General features: G+C 43.5%; 1 long non-coding RNA gene across 1 annotated transcript in view; it reads right to left on the bottom strand.

The window, feature by feature from the left end:
* Positions 1-20568, bottom strand: part of LOC142786554 (uncharacterized) — a 119429-nt gene that overhangs the window by 31203 nt on the left and 67658 nt on the right. The window contains exon 2 of the long non-coding RNA XR_012889091.1: positions 7603-7654. This is a non-coding gene — a long non-coding RNA (uncharacterized LOC142786554). The remainder of the gene's footprint in view (positions 1-7602; positions 7655-20568) is intronic.

Raw genomic sequence — 20568 nt, 5'->3', positions numbered from 1 at the left:
TCGAATGAATTACTCTGCAGCCATTGTGAAGTCCGGGTATTAACATATGCATAGTAAGCCTTAAGTTGTCACTATTGAACAGGTAACAATGTCGCTTCTCTGTGTTATGATCTAAAGCAGCTTTTACCCAAGGTCAAAGCTAAGGAGACTTAGTACTCATTTTGTTTCGGATAGTGTTACAAGTTTTACTAGACGTTCTACTTCCAGTGTGGAAAGATTACTGCCAGTACAGAAAATATTGCAAATATTGAATTTACTTGATACATTATAAAGGTGTGTGAGCTCACCTTTTGTAGAAAAAATGTTGGCATAGCACAAAAAATGTCAACAGAGAAAAAACGAAATGATGCATTTAGCGGTTTCTGTGGCATGTTGTCCTTCTTTTCGTCGTCATTTCTGTCGCAGTGTTAGCCCGAGTATAAAAAACCAGGAATCGTATTATTTATACAGGGCATAGTATAATTTACGAGGGGCCCTGAAAGACCTTTTCAAGTAACCATGGAATGAATTCAGTGGACGGGAATATTTTCTCACGAATTCAACGCCGCAAAAGTTTTAAGCCTTGAATCCGTCCACAGCGAGTGGAGTTCAGAAGGTTCGTCGCATGCTGCGATTGCATTCTCTCTTCTCTCGTGGCGATGAAAGCGCTGGAAGCTAAGCAGGGAGGGATGGCAGGGCCACAGACGTCACGTGCACCTCGTGACCTTCAGCACTTCTTTTTTTTCAAATGCGCCGCTTTCTCAGTGTGATCACATGCGCACGCGTGGACAAGTAGCGGCCTCCCGTGGCGATCTCTGTAACGACCGAGTGCGCCATGTTCAAATCAGCCAATGGCTGTAGGTGGGCTTGCTACGTATGATCTTTGGGCATATTCTTTGATTTGTCGAGAGAAGAGAAAGCAATTTTGAGTGGACTTTGATAATTTATTGTGAAATATAGGCCGTGTGCTGCGCTTAATTATTTGGCTAGCGTATTGCCGGGAGCCTGTACTACCGATCAGCAGCGTTTTCTGATCATGCTTAAAAGTGTTGCAGGGCCGCTTTAAAACTTCTGTTGTTTTACTGCTAGAGTCAAACCAATGTGCAGTGGTGTATCTAGTTCTATTTCATTCGCTTCTACGTTAAGGGTGAAGCTAACAGAGTGGACTAAGTTGAGAATATTCACAACAAAAACGTATGTGGAACTTTCAACTGAGGAAATAAGAAACGAGCATATAAAAATGAGAAATATTGACAGACAAGCATTGTTCTTTGTTCAGTCTGTTGTCTTCAATATGCGTTTAGGAACGAGTGAGAGAAAAGATTTATCAGTTGGCCTGTTAGTGAAAGTAGAAGGGTCCCGTATTTCAAGAAAAATCTGGTCTGGAATGCCTGCCGGGCCCATGCGACGAGTTGGCGCTGGCTAACCAGGTCTGGCTTGGAGTTTCCAGCCTCCCGCCCTTCACTGAGGAGTTTTGTGTCTGCTTTTGTTGCTGCTGCTGGATTGCTGCCATTGAATCACAGTAGACGGTGTCTTAGTGTCTGCCACATTACAGTGTGAGCAGGTTTAGTCATGTTTCATTGGTTACAGGTGGTGCAATAAAACAGTGAATGTGTTGCTTTGGAATCACCTCTACTCCATACCTTCGTCTCTTGTGAGTTTAGGATGTGATACTGCTTTGCTTCGAATAGATAAACAACTAACAAGTGATGGTGGTATACACACTGCAGGCGCATATATATCCTGTTTCATTCAGGTATTCTTCAAAAGGCTCGCTCTACATTTTCGCACGTCCAGTATTTGTTAACATCTACTTTCTTGAAAAACACCTCGTATAGTCAACATGACTTGTGAATCATTTGATTCGGCACGAAGACCGTTGGTGCCCTTATAGTTGTTACCTGCTTTGAACTCTTATGACGAAAATGCGCTAAAATAGATGAACTCTAAAGACCAAAGTGGTAAATTGTGTAAAAAAAATAGTTCGCCCTTACCAAACTTGACAACGAACGCTCCATGGTCGAGTGGTTTCGCACCACGCGCTGTGTAACAAGAGGTCGTCGGTTCGATGCCCAGCAACAAAAATTCTTCTCCGCTGTTTTATTGCAAGCTGTTAGCTTAATTTTGCAGCATTATATCCATGACATTCGTCAGTGAAGCATGGTGGACCCCTACATAAAACAATTTCTTGTTAAAACAGAAAAAAATATAGAGAAAAATGAAGAGAAATAAAGCACAGCATCTCCTTATATTTTAGAGTGATCTTGATGAAGTGGAGGGCAAAGCCTAGTATAATATTTGTGCAACAATTTATCAAATGACCAGGAAAGGGAAATGAGGATGAGAAAAGAAAAGAGCAAGGCCACCAGCTCCGCTCAATGCACTCTAAGCACCACAGTTGCATTGCCACTCCAAGTTTTTCGCATACCTTCAATAGTGGCGAAATTTTTCCTCCATAGCACGCATTTATCGAATACCTATTAATCATACTGGCGCCCTCAAACACTCCGCGGAAGAGACATGGTGCGCCAAGGATGAAGACTCTTAATGAGTTTGCCGACTGTGAAGTTCACCGCAACGGGCATTCGGCAGAACTAGGGCGTTCTTGCTCCCAATGGTGCAATGAGAATGCGGGAGCTGTGTAGGTCGAAAGCCGTCGAGGTGAGGAGACTGCACGCGGTTTAAGTCCACTGGTTGCGCAGGGAAACACAGCGCAGTTCTTTCACGCCAGCCCTGAGCTCTGCGATGAAAGCATAATTGGGCGGGAAGCCAATTATTGACAAGGTGCTGCAGGCCAACAAGGATCTGTAAACGCTATGGTGCGTGGAAAACATGGTGCTATCTCCTGCGGCGGTGACACACATGCTGGCGCTTTCGATCTTGCAGCAAGTTACCGTGGATGGAAATAGATGGGGAGAGATACACTTTTGCTCACTCACGCGTAAAGAGGGTTCTTATCCGTAAACAAGCGATAATTATATGCATTGGTCACACGCAGCCCTGGTACCGGCGACAATCACCACACTGGTGCTATAACATTGTGGAAAATTACCCGGGGGAATACCTGTTGAAGGCTAAGCAGTACATGTGGCATTGTTTTATATTGCGCTAGCAAATGCGCATCACTGCGCACAGTTTTTACATCTTAGTGAAATCTCTGCTAATGAAGAGCTTGTCACCAAACATTACATTAGATAGATAGATAGATAAATAGATAGATAAATAAATAGATAAATAGATAAATAGATAGATAGATAGATACATAGATAAATAGATAAATAGATAGATAGATAGATAGATAGATAGATAGATAGATAGATAGATAGATAGATAGATAGATAGATAGATAGATAGATAGATAGATAGATAGATAGATAGATAGATAGATAGATAGATAGATAGATAGATAGATAGATAGATAGATAGACAGACAGACAGACAGACAGACAGACAGACAGACAGACAGACAGACAGACAGACAGACAGACAGACAGATAGATAGATAGATAGATAGATAGATAGATAGATAGATAGATAGATAGATAGATAGATAGATAGATAGATAGATAGATAGATAGATAGATAGATAGATAGATAGATAGATAGATAGATAGATAGATAGATAGATAGATAGATAGATAGATAGATAGATGAACAATTTCTTGAACAGCTGGTACGACAAATCACCGCATCACGAGCAGTAATGTTTAGTTCAGGAGGGAGCATTACTGATAGCAATAGTTTGCGAAACAAGTGCCTAAATATCGAAATGAACGTTGTAAACTGTTTCGACTTCACTCTGAGTGAGGTGGCCCAAGTAATAATCAAACTTCGTTCTCCTCAATTCCATTTCTGGTCTCGCATGTCATTTCCACAAGCAAGGTTGGTGATGTTTAAGAAGCAAAGTTAATTTACGAGCTGAATATCGGAACTGGTGCTTGCGTGTGCTACAGAGCTGTTGCTACGATGCTGCACGAAGTTTTGGCAATTAAGCTCAACTTACTATTGTAGGGTTAAGGTCCCGAAATCATTGCGAAGAAATCAAGAAACGAATCTACAAAGTGAGTGAGCTGTGCACATAAAATTCGACAGATCCTACGTATCTGGGAATTAACTTTATGGAAAGCACGCGGAGGAAAGGTGACCATGTTTCGTTTTTGAAATTGAGCAACACGTAATGAAATGACGCTAATTATATGTACAAATGTTGCACGCAGACATATGTTGAAGAGCTGCAGATGTTTATATAACTAGCATTCCACTTGCAAACCGATGTCAGCTGGAAATGTGTTTTAGCAACACCAGAAGCTGATATGAAGTGCTGATGCTCGTGAAGATGCTGGCCCTTCACACTGCTAATTAAATCAATTTCAGCACATAGCAGTTCACTACAATTGACGTTAACCCTAAGTGACGACTCAATGAAAGAGTACTTATGTAAAGTTTATAAAATGGGGTAGGCAGCACTACAACCACTATTGACGTTTCACGAAGATTGGCGTCTACTTGAAAAGTAGAAGACCTGGCGTAGCTCTGTGATAGAATGCTTGACTGCCACGCAGAGTGTTCGGTTCGATTTCTACTTGGACCCTGAAATCTATTATCTGCTTTCGTCGGGGGGTCAACGCTGCCTATGTGAGGTTTTTCTCAACACTGACATTTATTCCATGCCTTCGTTGGGTCTACGCTACCATTGTCGGGTATTGCTTAACGCTCACGCGTTACAACTGCCCATGTGTGTTCTCGTTGTTCCTGGGTAGATACTAAGTGTCAATCACCTGTGGCACATACCCGCTTACCAGTGGCACATACCCGCCTATGAGCATGTGCCACTGTCTGGCGGGAAGCGTTTGACGACGTACGTGACGAGATGATGAAATTATTCATGTCTTGACCAGCGCGTCATATTCGTCAAACCGTCTTACCCTCCCATGCTAATTGTGGTAGATAGATAGATAGATAGATAGATAGATAGATAGATAGATAGATAGATAGATAGATAGATAGATAGATAGATAGATAGATAGATAGATAGATAGATAGATAGATAGATAGATACGTTCAACGTCGCCGAAGTTTGCTAAGAAATGCTTCATTTAAATAAACAAACACAACAGCTATGGTGTTATTCTCGCGCACGCGCTTTCAAAATACATAGGAAGCCTCGATATTGTATGGGCTTTCGAACCTGTGCATTGGGCTTTACACACCGGCGAAAAATGCTCTCAGCAGGTACGCACATGCGTCTGATGCAAACAACACAATTCTAGGTGATAATATTATATCTCTAAAAAGAACTGGCCGTGAACGACGCAACATGTTTATGCCAATATGGTGCCTTACGTCTCGAAACTGCGACTTGATGGCTGGACATTCTGTAGAATGAATGTGGCCGTCTGATATTTCGTAACGCGCAGCTTTATCTAAGCACAAACGTGTTGTTATTCTTCACTTTGGTCGGAACGCGCTGAAACCGATAATCTAACCTATTGTAAAGTACGTTATGACGACCCAGCGAGAGCAGACGACGCAGTGGTCGATCCCTGGAAGACGAGAAAGAAGGGCTCGTGCAGGAGGAGACTGTTTTGGAACGTGGGCAGAATGCATTGGCGATGGGTACCAGGCCACGGCGGATTAGATTTGAACAAAATGGCGGACTCTTTAGCAGCAGTATTTCTGAGTGGGCCCACCATCCAGGTTTTTCCAGACACGGCTTACGTGACAGCGCTAAGGTTCCGAAATGCTTGTTTGCCGTGGCGAATAGGTAGTTTAGATAAATTTAAAGATTTCGAGGAATAAAGTAATGCTAGAATAAACAGTGGTGTGTATCTCGCCAGTTAAAAGTCACTTATACCAGATTGCGCCGTAGAGTTTTACAACTAAATTATTACCTTAACAAAGCTCGACTCAAAGAGTCACCGCTGTGCATTTTTCGCAATGAAATAGAAACAATTAAAAAATTTTTTTATTCTGTCGTCGTTACTTTTATCAGAGGAAAAGATTTTTAGAAGCCCCATCACAGAAGTTAGGAATACAAGGAAATATGCCAGTACTTTTATCACTTGGCGGTACTTCATTTGGTTACGGCCACAGGGATATTTTCACCACTGTATTTGACTACATCAATGCAACTAAATCATTACCGTGCTAGAGAACCCTAATCGTTTCGTATCTTTAGTTTATAATTCGTATCCATGTCCGTCATGAACAGGAGATGTCTGTCAGGAACCATTTTTTGTTTATTTGCAGTTTTATCTCAAAGTATAATTTTACAGATTGACTTTGTTTCAATTTAATTTCATTTAAGTATCCTGCCGCCCGGTTCTTGGCCCATCCCCCTGTGTGGGTGAGCGCCATACATCTGAGGTCATCAGCATCAGAATGGGTCAGTGGTCGATCGAAGCCGCATCAACGCGTAGAGTTCGCAAGGCTCCTGTCATCGGGACAGCCAGCGTCTCAAAGTCCTGGCCCGGCATTGGGGAGGATCTTGGTGCTGCCATCAATGGCGCCTAGCAGTTACCGCGCTGTGGGTCACTGACTTTTCTTTACCTGCTGTCTCTCTGCGACTGCCACACCGGTCGACGACGACTTGAAGATGTCGAAGTCGCCATGGTGGCTCTGCCAGCCCGCAAGTGCCTGGACTCTAGTGGCGCCAAGTGAGACACTTTACTGTGTATGTTCATACCTTCAAATGTAATTGGGGGGTTTTTCAACATCATCCACCATCTACTCCATTTTCAATGCGTCACACATTAACAAAGCTTACATTGAAAATCATTAACCAAAGTGAACCAGTAGGAAACATTTTTCAATCGCAACGCCTTTCCTCGTTTACGATGTTGCGTGACTACAAATTGCCGTTTCAATAAAAAACATAATAATAGAAATTCGCCTTTGCTTGCTGATATTTTGAAATTCCTACATACAATACGCGACATGCATCTTTTGGTCATTTAAATTTACCCATATGATAGAACATTTATAGAGAAAGACTGATCGAAGTTAGTGGAACAAAAATATGGAACCTGATTCCCCTTGAGATTAAACTGCACGTAATTTCGATCAAGCATTGAAGTCTTTTTTTTTTTATTCAAACAAGATATGTAAGCCTGTGGGTATGCCTGTTTCGATTTGAGAAAATGTTTACGTGTATTGCCTATATTCACATAAATCTTTATTGTTATTTTGTTTTTCTTTTTGCTGACCTGTACATTCTCTATACACATTGTATTGAACCGTTCACTAGCCACTTAAGGCTATCGGTACAAATATTCTTTGTATTTCTAATCTTTTCATAGAAAAATAAAGTTATATTGATTGACTGATTGATTGATTTATTGATTGATTGATCAAAATAACCTGAACGACATCACACCCATCCTCGAGTTTAACTGTGGCACAACAAAGCATATCAAAATGTGCAAGATGGAGCACGGGAACCGAAAGTGATTGTACTGCACAGACAAAAGCTTTTCGTCGTTTTACTGGAAGCATTATTGATGCAATTTTCTTCACTTATTTGAAGCTTCGGACAAGCGAAAAGCGATCGCAAGCAGCGGAAAAGCGTACAAAACAAGTGCTTGTTATCTAGGCATGCCATGGTGGGCGCTGAAGAATCCTTACCGTGATGTGATCCAAGTCACGCACCAGGTGGCGCCACCGAAACTCATCTGGCCTAAGATGAAAAAGCAGAAAAAATAAAAGAAATGTTAGCATCCACGTTAGAAATGTCGTAGGCGAAGGCGTAATAACCTTCTGACCTTCGCACTCAAGTATTCTTTGTGGTGTTTATGGCACAGAAATCCATTGTGTCGCACGTGTTCCTCATGAGCTGCTCAGTGCGAAAGGTAAAAATACAACCCCTAGAACAACGAGGACAAGTGCCAAGCACACGCCGATTACTTTGGTTACCTTTTGCGCAAAACAGTTTATTAATAATAATAACAGCCTCTGTGACTCACTTTTCATATTCGCCGACCAATCCCACCGAGCTGCAACGCCTGCCCCTCTTGTTATAACAACGCTCTTTCACCAGCTTCTCCTCTGACGTCATGCTAGATGGCCGAGACCTTACAACCCAAAAGCATGTTTCAACGCAACATGCACAAACGAGCTTTCCTTTCAATTATTTTAAACAAATAAGACATTGGGTTCAATTAGGACTGTGCAACTTGTTTACATAACAGAGTTTGGATGAATCTTGTTCAGGCAGCGCTGCCAAGTGACGATCATCAGTGACTGTTTCGTGATCTCCAATGTTAAGTTTGTTATACAGAGTGGGAAAGTTTGCACATAAAACGCCTTAATTTTCTGTCTTCAGATAATAATTGCTTCTAAAGCTGCAGCTTATACAGCACAGCTAATAGCAAAATTTATGTAATGTGCCGCGTCAATGCTGCAAATAATAAAGTTGAAAACTTTTCCCCTTGTACATGGTACAACTACCCTTTTGTACGGAAGAATCAAGTCTGTATTGGACGAGAGGTGAGACGCAAGTGACGGGTCTCAAAACGTCTCCCTATATATTCCTATGCCTGCGTGAAACCCGACAACGAAAAATACCAGCAGTCTCTAATTGATAACCAAATCAATAAACATGTATTTGGGTTCCTGTATAAATTTGTAGTAATATTTTGCCCCATATTTGGCCCACCCTTAAAACGCAACAATTAAACGCCACACGCCCGAACTCGCACTGCTCCAAATTGCTCAAATACATTTCGCGAGATTCGTGAAATGTTGGTGCTGCCAATTCAAATATCACGTGTGATACTGAGAGCCACTGTGCACCTAGACTAGGTAAAAGACTGTGCGCACCATAACCGCTCTATTCCTTTCCTTTTGAAAAGAGGGCTGTAGCGAATGCCTTTACGTTCGCATTTGCGGTCGTACTTTCACGCTCTTGTCACTTAACAAAAGGTCCGGCTAAAATATCAGAAAAAAGCTGACCCGTGGAACTCACAGAGAAGCGCTGCGGAATATCTACACGACGAATTCGCAACAACATGAACGTGCAGGCGGCATGTCGGACTTGTGGAGAGATAAAGAATCAAAGAATGCGCCCGCACACACGCACACACACACATTCACACAGATGACAGAAAGAGAGGAGCATGAGCCGTGTGTAGGGTGCAATAGCAGGGAAATACACCCAGTGCCGGAGACCATGATGGGTATTCAGCAACAATCCTCCACAGACCGAAAGAAGAAAAGATGGCATGTCAGAAGTTGTTACAGGCGCACATTCTTCTGTTTGCTGCTTTTTGTGCGCAGTGTTCTTCAGGGCCATCCATCACCATATATGAAAAATAAGTTGTTCAGTACGCAAACTGCTAAAAAAAACTAATAGTGTGGCATTTAAACTGTAAATAAATGCGAAATATTGTCGTCTGACAACCATTGCTCTATTGCCTTAGGAAAATACATAAATTGCCTGCCAGAAGATACGAGTGTGGCAAAATGACAGAAGCAAGAAACAAACAAATGAAACAACCATAATGAATAACAGAAAGCATCCGAGAAATGTTTGTCGGTCTCTGTAAGTAACAGGTTTGTGCCCGTGAGTGCCTTAATAATACTAACCTAGAACCTGTGTCATGTTACAAACATCTAGGCGTACTCATCACTTCTGATCTTACCTGGAAGATGCATGTAACACATGTAACCAATAATGCTAATCGCACGCTGGGATTTATACGCCGTAATTTTCATCTTGCTTCCTTTTCAGTGAAATTACTTCTGTATAAATCACTAGTACGTTTCAAAATGGAATATGCTGCATCAGTGTGGGACCCCAGCCAAGAAACACTCGTTCAACAGGTTGAATTCATCCAGAGTCGGGCTGCTCGTTTCATTCTTTCCAACTATCATCGCACCTCCAGCGTCAATTCCATGAAAACAACTTTATCATTACCTCTGCTCTCACAACGTAGAGAAATATCTCGCCTCTGCCTGTTTCACAAGATATATTACCACTATTCAGTCCTTAAAAATAAATTGATAATCCCTTCTTCTTACGTATCTGCTCGCACCGACCATCGTCATAAGGTTGGCATTCCTACATGCCACACCAATCATTTCTACAATTCATTCATCCCCTGTACTTCAGCAAATTGGAATCACCTTTCCCGATCTGTAGTGGAGATGTCTAATACCTCTATGTTTAAGGCTGCTATAACTAACCTGTCGCCAAAATTTTTACGAATATAGTATTTCCATTTTTTAGTAGGCCTGTTAAGCTTTGTAGTTCTTTAGTGCCTGTTTTTGTTCTTATAATGTGCATTATTTCTTGTTGGTTTCCTTCGCTGATTCATGTAACCACCAATTTTCTGCTTTTTCATTAGGTTGTGTAACCCACTCCCCTCTGTAATGCCCTCGGGCCCTGAGGGTATTGAAATAAATAAATAAATAAATTGCCAACGTTGCGTGCTCAGAAGCTCACAAAACTCGGCTATCAGGAAAAACCGAACGTGCAAATACCCCTCGTTTAGGCCCGAGGTGAAGATGCAAACTGTGCTGCGATGGCTCGAGATGCCGCTCAGGTTTGCGCACACAACGACCTACCGGGACACGGCTCCGCGAAAAGAAAACACTTTAGCCCGAAAGTGTTTTATGCCGAGGTCCACCAAAACCTCACTGAAATTATTTACGTCTCAGAAGTGACGTAGGTAAAATGCGCACCAGCAAAAGACAATTTCGTTAGTTAGGATGGCCTGGGAATTGAACTCGTGACCTTTTGGTAAGCGACAATTGTTGCCGGGGTCTTTACCCAGTTCGCTACCGGCGCACATGCAAGAGGTTTCAAATGTAGACCTTATATATCTTCCTCCTCGCTCCCTCGGCGCTCTTGGTTTGCGGGACATGAAGCATTGATTGATATGTGGGGTTTGACGTTTTATAATCGCCATATGATTATGAGACGCTGTAGTGAAGGGCTCCGCAAAGTTCGACCACCTTATTTTATTTACCATGCCCCCAAATCTGAGCAGATGGGACTACAGCATTTTCGCCTCTATCGAAAATACAGCCGCCACCGCCGGGATTCGATCCCACGACCTGTGGGTCAGCGGCCGAGTACCTTAGGTACTAGACCACCATGGCCTAGCGGATGCATAACTTGCGACAAGGCAGATGAACAAGAAAGAGTGCAAAATATTTTGGAAGGAAAACTAAACTAGGTTGCCGCGAAAGGAGCAGACAGAAAAAAACCATCCTTTCAAGACATTGTGGAAGGTGTTTGGCAGCATTCTACTGGCTTCATACCAGAAATTTCTAGATAAAAGTTAACGAAGGAAACACAAAACTAGTGAGGCGAATAGAAAAAAACATGTGGTTAGTTTCCATCTATGGTGTACACTAACACATGCAACAGCAGCATCAAAAATGTTCCATTATTATCGATCTTTCAGAAAAAAAGTTCGACAGATCCCCGCCTCGTGGGAATTTGCTCCAGGAAAAGCAGATGGCGAGTATTTCTGTATGCTGCATTTTTTCGCTTTTAACCGAGCGTTACGAGTTGGATAGACGTTTAGTGCACTAATTGTACACACATATAATACCTGACAGAAGCATCTACTGCCCTTCATGGCGTCTATTGGGAATATGATGGGCAACTTGTAGTCTGACATAACGTCAGCTCTCACGCTATAGAAGAGACGCCACAATTATGGAAGCGAAGCAGGCTTTTCGCGGGCACGATGTTAATATGACACGCAGCTTTCGTTAGCCTATTCCCCCGCGGTTGAGCAACGCTTCTATTTAGTTTGAAATCGGCGAAATCGAAATTTACGTTTATTAGTCTGCTACTAAAGGGGAGTCTACTTCAAAATAACAATGGACGTTAACTCAGCATGACGTCTGTGTGAAAGGTTTGCATGTGTAATGTTTATTTCTTTGTCATAAAATACATCGCCAACACTGCAACCACAGTTAAAGTTGCACCGGCTTTACACCTGCGTAATGTCTTTTTCCCAAACAGTTTCAACACTTGGGTCTGTCGTAAAATGCAGGACACCTGGGTTCAATTCCTTCTGAATTCTTGTCTTTATCTTTTAATTCATCGAGTAAATGCTGGTAATGTTCGTTTCTGTGAACGTTCGCACATTTAAACTAATAATGTGTCTCTTCAGCGTTAAGGGGCAAATATAAACTGTCATTAACCCGTGGCCCATATCGCGTACCGCAGCTCGTGGTGAGCAGGCATGGTAACGCACACACACACACACACACACACACACACACACACACACACACACACACACACACACACACACACACATATATATATATATATATATATATATATATATATATATATATATATATATATATATATTACGGTTTCAGGACGTACCAAGCACTGTTTTCACGTTATTCAAGTCGTGAGTAGACAGTCATCGAAGAAAGTAACAGAGCGAGAGGGACAAACACGACGAAGAAATGACGAGAATTGGAGAAACGCTGACTCTCAGTCAGACGTTGTAAAGTCTAATCTGTCACTTCTTGACTTTGTGGTACAACACCAGCTTGCCACACAGGCACCCCAGGCTCCTCATTGAAACCAACCAAGAGTTGGTTTCGATGATGAACAAGGTTGGTTTCTCATTGGAACCACCCACGTTTATTATCTATTTCTTATTATCATCTGTATCAATTTTTGGTGAAGAACAAGACGATTATTCGCTCACAACCAACGTACCAACACTGGAGTTTCTGCGAAACGAGCTCTTTAATGCTATCCCGCTAGATAATAGTTTATTCAATGAAGAATCAGATATCTGAAAGCAAGTGTCAGTAAAACGAACAAAAGAGCAGTACATTTGATAGCTCCTCATCATGTTCCTTGCACACCGTTTTCTTGTTCCGTGAATAACAGTTATATAAAAACACCGTGAAATAACGCCCCTTTTTGCATACGAACTATGCAAATGGGTTACCTAGAAGGAAAACAACTTAACCATGATGACTTCTACAAAAACCTGGAAAACGAAGTGGTTCTCTTGTGGAACACTTCTTGCGGTCTGTGCTGTATTTTCTGCGTTCCACAGCGCAAAAGCGGGGTCTCCAGCCCCCTACATCGCGGTGATGGATGTACGATCCCCGGAAATTCCACCCGGTACCAGATCATCCACGGGAATTGCTTCAAGAAAGCGTGGTAGTGCATCTAGTGAGAGCGAGGACACCGAGCTGTACTCTGCATCAGACGACGAATCCTCGGAAGACGGCTTCGAACCTGCGCTCTACCACAGGGCCTAAAGAAGAATCATGAACGCATCATCGGCATCAAGTACAGACACTGTGAGGACAGCGCCTCCGCGATGGCCTGACTTCATTCTGTTTGTGCCACAGACCACTACTGCCAATCTACGCATCATCAACAGGCAAGCACTGTCCTTGTACCTTGAAAACATTGTGCCTAACGAGATTAAGGACATCAGGATAAACACGAGGAAGAATACTTTGGCAATCAAAGTGATGAACCCGAGTGCCCTGAACACGCTACAGCATGTGTCGGAGATGGGAAACATCAAAGTCCGATTCATAATACCAGCGAATGGTGACACCGTAACAGTAGTTATCTATGATATAGACACTGAAATCGCGAATAAATATTTTTCTGTACTGATAAAACCAGCGAGTGAAAACAACGTCATTGTGCATGCTGGTCACCTAGGCAACTCTCGTTGTGTGCGAATAACATTCAAGCGTGACTGTCTTCCCTCTTACGTGAAGGTTGGCCATTTTTGTCACCAGGTTCGCCTATTTATTCCGAAGCCTATGAAGTGTTTCAAGTGCCAGAAGATTGGCCACGTGATAAGCGTTTGCAGAAATTTCGCAGTGTGCCCCCAATGCACTGAACACCACTCAGAAGACGACTGTATAGTGCAACTACGTTGAAATGCCCTAATTGCCAAGGCGCTCATAGTGCTTCCTCCAAGGACTGCCCTCAGATTAAGAAAGAGATTTATATTTTAAGGCAAATGGTGCGAGACAACTCGTCTCACACAGAAGCTGCGCAAAAAGTAAGGTGAAGGCTCCGTCATCGTCGAAGGTCCTCACGAAGGACAGTGCAAAATCTAACGAGAAAGTCAGAAACTCAAGTGAAATCCACAGGCGCGGCTCCTAGCATGGCAAACATCTGCGCTGAAAGAGAAGATGCTGGGAGATCTCTCTCACCAAATGAATGATCACCTCTTCAGCCTAGACGCTCTGTCGTGCCTCAACAGAAGCCGCCTACACGACCTGTTGAGCCTCAACAGAAGCCGCCTCAAAAACAAGCACAAGATGCTGCAACGGCCGGGAAGCCAGATCATCGCGTGGTGGTGATGCTAAGATCATTAGTGGACACCATTCGCGTATTAAGCGACATAAATACACCGTCAGCCAAAAGTGTCCTTCAAGTACTGGACGCGCTTAGTCCAGTGCTAGCAGCCCTAGAGTAGACCATGGCTAACCCATCACTGTCTTTAAGGGATGAGGTTCGTAAAACAGCAATACTGCAGTGTAATGACAGGGGACTGAGATCGCGCATTGGTGACTTTCGTCGATTTGTGTACGTCAATATGTTTCCCGTAATCGTCATCTGTGAGCCGAACTTATCGAGTGCAATACGACTCTCGGGATACGAACCTTTTATGTCGTCTACTGTTACTGATAGCAGCAAGATTCTGGTGTTCATTCGCTGAGACCTCACTTATATCTTTCAACCTGTACCACCTCATGACGGAAACCAATACGTATGCCTAAGAGTGAAAAAGAGGAGGCTCAACATCACTGAGGTTGGCGCATACCTATCACCATCAAGCCGGTTCGATCAAAAAAGACTACGAGACATCATAGCATAAACTCCTGACCCGTGCGTTATCATCGGGGATTTAAACGCTCATCATACATTATGGGGAAGTGAGAATACCAACATGAAGGGCAGAAACTTGGTGTCTTTTGCCTCTGACAACAAACTTTGGTTACTGAACGATCGCAGTCCTACATTTTTACGTGGCTCCATATACAGTAGCTGTCTCGACTTGGCTTTTGTTTCGCGAAGCCTAGTGAAACATACTAAATATTTTACGGATATAGAAACGCATGGGAGTTATCACATTTCAACATTCGTCAAGATCAGGGGATTGTCGCCTGCTAAAGTGCGCGACATTGTTAAAACAGTGGACTGGAAAAAATTTCAGTCTCGTATGGAAGACCAATGCCAAGAACACATATCCCATTTACAAGATGCCGTCAAGAGCACTGTAAAAGAGACTGTGTGTACGATCCCATGCCCTGTAATAATCAAGGACATCGACATAGAGCTGAAGCGGCTTCGAGCATTGCGACGACGAGCTGAAAGAAGGTACCGGCGCACGAAGGACATAGATGATTTACGGACTTCTAGACGTATGCAGAAAAAGATCAAACCTCGGTTGGATTGATGTGGGGTTGTGGGGTTTAACGTCCCTAAACCACCATATGATTATGAGAGACGTCGTAGTGGAGGGCTCGGGAAATTTCTACCACCTGGGGTTCTTTAACGTGCACCCAAATGTGAGCACACAGGCCTATAGCATTTCCGTCTCCATCGGAAATGCAGCCGCCGCCGCCGGGATTCGAACCCGCGACCTTCGGGTAAGCTGTCGAGTACCTTAGCCACTAGACCAACATGGCGGGGACACGTTGGTTGGACAAGCTAGAATTTCAACGCCGGATTACTTTCTGCGAGTCACTCGAACATCGTAAGCCTTTATCGCAGATATTAAGGACGGTAAGAGGTTTGCGGTCATCCCCCATTCAGAAGTCACCATTCAAGGCCTTAGCCCTTCACCAAAATCGACCAGATGTGGACGTTGCTGAAGAGTTCTGCACCGGATTATCAGGGCAAACTACAGCACTTAGCAGCTCACCACTTTCGAGCAGTTGTCCGCCACCACGTGATTCCTGTATGAACTTCACGTTCACCATTCAGGAGCTCAAGGCAGCATTCGCTTCATGCAAACGTACCTCCGCACCTGGACCTGACGGAATCTCCTACAGAGCCCTGTGTCATCTGGGTGAGCGCGTGAGAATAGCCCTACTTCAGCTATATAATGATTGTTGGCTAGAGGGCACTGTCTCCTTAAGTTGGAAAACTAGTCGTCTTAAGCCACTGCTAAAACCTGGCAAATCACCATTGGAACTCTCCTTCTATCGCCCGATCGCTTTGGCTAGTTCCGTGGGTAAAGCGATGGAGAGAATGATTCTCGACCGACTCGAGTTTTACTTGGAGTATCATGAGATATACACAAATGCCATGGCTGACTTTCGACGTGGTCGATCATCGATCGATAGCGTCATCGACCTTATCACGTACGTTGAACACGAGAAAAGCCATAAGCGTGTTTGCGCCTCTATGTTTCTTGACGTCAAATGAGCCTATGATAACGTTACGCATGAAGCCGTCCTTACCGCACTAGAAGAGATTGGAGTGGATGGCCAAATATTTAAGTGAATACGCAGTTATCTCCAAATGCGATTCTTTTTTGTGAGTACGGAGGCCGGGAACACGTCTGCACATTTCAGTTGTCATGGCGTCCCTCAAGGTGGTGTACTGAGCCCCGTGCTATTCAATATAACACTAATCGCTCTCCATACGCACCTACCAAACAATATTTATCTATCAACATACGCTGATCACATCTGCATCTGGAAATCTGTGGTAACTCGCCTGCAGTTAAGAGCGAGAATCCAGAGAGCTGCTACTGCAACTGCTTTGTATCTTCGCAATCGGGGCATGGAAATTTCCTCCGGAAAATGCGCTCTTCTGGCATTTACGCGCAAACCCATGTCAAATCACGGAGCGCCAATTAACGGTGAAAATATACCATATCGTCCATCTCACAAACTTCTTGGTGTCACAGTCGACAGACATATATCATGGAGCGCTCATGTGTGGTATTTAAAAAAGCGATTGACTGGCATATGCTATCTTTTCAAGTTTCTCGCTGGAAAGACTTGGAGAATGCAGCCTAATGCTATGCTATGACGGCAGAGGATGCTTTTTCTTGGCTTTTTACGATACAGTCTGCCTGCATTATCAAACGCCAGCAAAACAAGTCGACGCATGATACAAAGCGTTCAGGCACAGGCGCTTCGAATATGTCTAGGTCTGCCTCAGGGTGCCTCACCAGTGGCGACTATAGCTTTAGCCAAAGACCACCTCGTGCAGACCCGTATTGAAATTGAAGCTTTGAGAACACACATAAGGCATGTGGGCTGGACTCCCCATCACCACCTAACCTCTCTACCAGCGGATAGACCTCATACTTCCTTTTGTCGAACAATAACTAGACATGGTGACTCCCTACCAACTGGTTTTACGCCCGCGGCGAGACCTTCAATTCCTCCATGGTGCCTCAAACAGCCAGTCATCAACCTGACAATACCAGGCATCCAAAAAACGAGATTTATCAATACCAGCCCTCAAGCAGCTCACCTTACTTCTGCTATAGGAGAAGTACCAAGACTGCACCCACGTCTACACCGACGGCTCCGTCCTGCCAAACTGCTCAACTGCGGCGGTCGTTATTCCAACGCATGCCACAACCATCAAATTCAGGGCAGCTCATGCAACCACAACAACTGCAGCGCTTCGCGCTGCACTGCGTTTCATTTACGACGAAAGCACGCAACAGTGGACGATTTTCTGCGACTGCAAGGCGGCACTGCAGTCACTTCTGTCAAATCTACGCCGTGTTCCACACGAGCAGTTGGTATTTGAAACAGCAGAAATCCTACACCGCATATTAGAGAAAGGGCACCACGTTATATTTCAGTGGTTGCCAAGCCACTGTGGAATTATTGGTAATGAACGAGCTGATCAAGCTGCCCGTTCAGCCCATACAGAAGACAACAACCAGTCAATACCTCTCTCAAGGACGTACGCTACTAGGAGGCTCCGCATGCTTGCTCGATCGCCAATGCTCCATGGCTCCTTAGATTTAGCCTCTCTTTACGCATGCAAGATTAAGATCCCTTGATCCAACGTTAAGCTGACAGCTTCCAACAAAAATTCGACGAGGTGACGCTACTGCTCTGTGCAGACTATGGTTGGAAGTCGCGTTAACCCGTACGTACACGTTCCGCATAGGGATGGCCAACACCACCGACTGTGAACACTGCGGAGATGAAGAAACAATTCGACATATCCTGTGTGACTGCCCGGAAAACAACCTGGAAAGACAACACTTTTCTAATACACTAAACAGGTTAGATGACCAGCTGCTGTCAGAAGAAATTATACTGCGCCATCGTCATGACTCATCGTCACAGAAGAAAGCCGTGCAAGCGCTACTGGGCTTTTTGCGAACTACTGGCCTGTCGGAACGCCTCTGAGTGGACGGATTTTGTGTGTGCGTGTGTGTCGTTGTTTTTCTCTTATTTATTTTTAACTCTCTCTTTCTCTTTCGACCCCTGTTTCCCAACCCCAGTGTAGGGTAGCATACCGGATACAAGCATTTGGTTAACCTCCCTGCCTTCCTTTTTTCTCGTTTCTCTCTCTATAATATTTATTATCCTGAGGCAACTCAGTGTTTTAATTGTTTATTAATTTAGCAAACCCTTGAGTTATGTCAGCTGCCATGTGTTTATAATCTCTGACAAAAACAATCCCTTTTTGTAATGTTTTCTGCTCTTAGGGCACACACCACCACCAATGTTTATCCCCGCTAGTGAATATATAATAAAGAGCTTCCGGTTTAGTGTTTTTTTTTTTGCTTCGATATGTAACCCATGCAATTACGCGTGTCAGCTCTCTAGTATGAGGATTTGTGTCCGCACGACTGGCAGGTAGTTCTAAGCTATGCAAATATTTACCCTCAGCTCACGCTGCAGGAGGGAAGAAAAGTTTCCATCGGCATACTCTATGCACCTTTGGTTAATTAGGCACAAAATTGAAGCTCTGTTTTCTTAAGGGCATATTATGCATAGGTGCTCGACAGCACATTTCAAACAAGAGCACCTCTTGGAATAAAAGTGCCAAGTTCGCAGACATGGTGCACGAAAATTTAATGCTTTTTAAGTACATACGCCGGAGTGTTAGGTTAAAGCAGGCGCTATTGGTAATATATTCTACGTTGTACGCTAGTCTAACAATTCTGACCCACTATACTCACTAAGAAATTGTTAACGTAGCTGAGTTTCTTAATGTAATTTTTTTGTTAGCGGTACTACACAAACGTTTTAGGTGATTCGAGATGAGGAAGTTAAGCTAGATATATCTTAGTTATGTACAAGCGCTCGTCCTGGAAATGCGAAGAATTGATTGTCATGGCTTTGGTGCGTATAATTTTATTTATGCGCGAAAAATAATTGTTGTGATAGAAACTACTTGTAGGTGCAAGTAGACATACGTTCCTATGTTTTTCTCATAAGAACACTTATGCATATCTGCGCTGGACATCGCTTTGCATACCCTAACTAGGATGCCAAGTAGCAGAGAATTTTTTTGCAGGAAAGGGTTATGAAAAGGTTGTATTTAGAGCACTTGTATCTTTTTGCTCTGCTACCTTGTCTAATTCTTCTATAAGCGATGCATTTCTTAGCAAACTTCAGTGACTTCAAGCCTATCTATCTATCTATCTATCTATCTATCTATCTATCTATCTATCTATCTATCTATCTATCTATCTATATATCCGCCTATGACTTAGCGGTCCTGGCCGTTGTGATGATGGTGTCAATACCAAATTTGGTATGACATAACATGACAGTATGAAAAACATATTTGACTAGTCATAACATGAAATATATTACATGTATGTCGTGAATGTCATAATTTATAATTCATGGTCCTGCAGCTTTATCGATGGTTTAGTTTGTATGGTATGTCGCAAAACTTGTATGGTATGACCTGATTGCAGGGCGAACACATGACACAGACCCTAACATGAAAATCATGGCATGCGTGTCATGTAACAACATGGCTACATGCAATGCTCATGATGGGCTCACGGCCGTTTCGCTAGCTCACATGTACCAAATTTGGTATTACGGGACGTGAATGGATGAAGAATGTATGATACTGGTGCAAACATAATAAACATGAGATGCGAGTCACGTAACAACATGAATAAATGCTACGCTCATGATGCGCTCGCGGCCGTATCACTAGCGTCACATGTACGAAACTCGGTATTACACGACGAGAACGGACTACTACATAGGTAAATGACACATCCAAACATGATAATGACGGCATTTAGTCATGTAACAACATGACTAAATGCCTCACTCTTGATGCACTCGCAGCCATTTCGCAAGCTTCAGATATGCCAAATTTGGTATTACGTGACGTCAATGGATGACGAAGGTATAGGACTGGTGCAAACACGATAATCATCAGATACGTGTCATGTGATAACATGACTACATACCGCAGTGAAGGCGCCAATACATTTTGACGCGACGTGGTGTGCGTGCTCGCCGGCTCTCATTTTGTCGCGTCATGCCGGAGTTGCCATGCCAGGCGCCGGTCCTGCCATATACTCGCAGGCGCGCGCCGGGCTGCATTGCTTTGACGCATGCGCGTTTCAGCGCGTCCAGCTTCCCTCCGTCACGACAAGA

The sequence above is a fragment of the Rhipicephalus microplus genome, chromosome 2, assembly GCF_043290135.1.
Source record: "Rhipicephalus microplus isolate Deutch F79 chromosome 2, USDA_Rmic, whole genome shotgun sequence".
NCBI classification, from domain to species: Eukaryota; Metazoa; Arthropoda; class Arachnida; order Ixodida; family Ixodidae; genus Rhipicephalus; species Rhipicephalus microplus.
The sequence above is the reverse complement of the archived record's forward strand: the minus strand, read 5'-3'. Positions and strand labels throughout refer to the sequence as shown.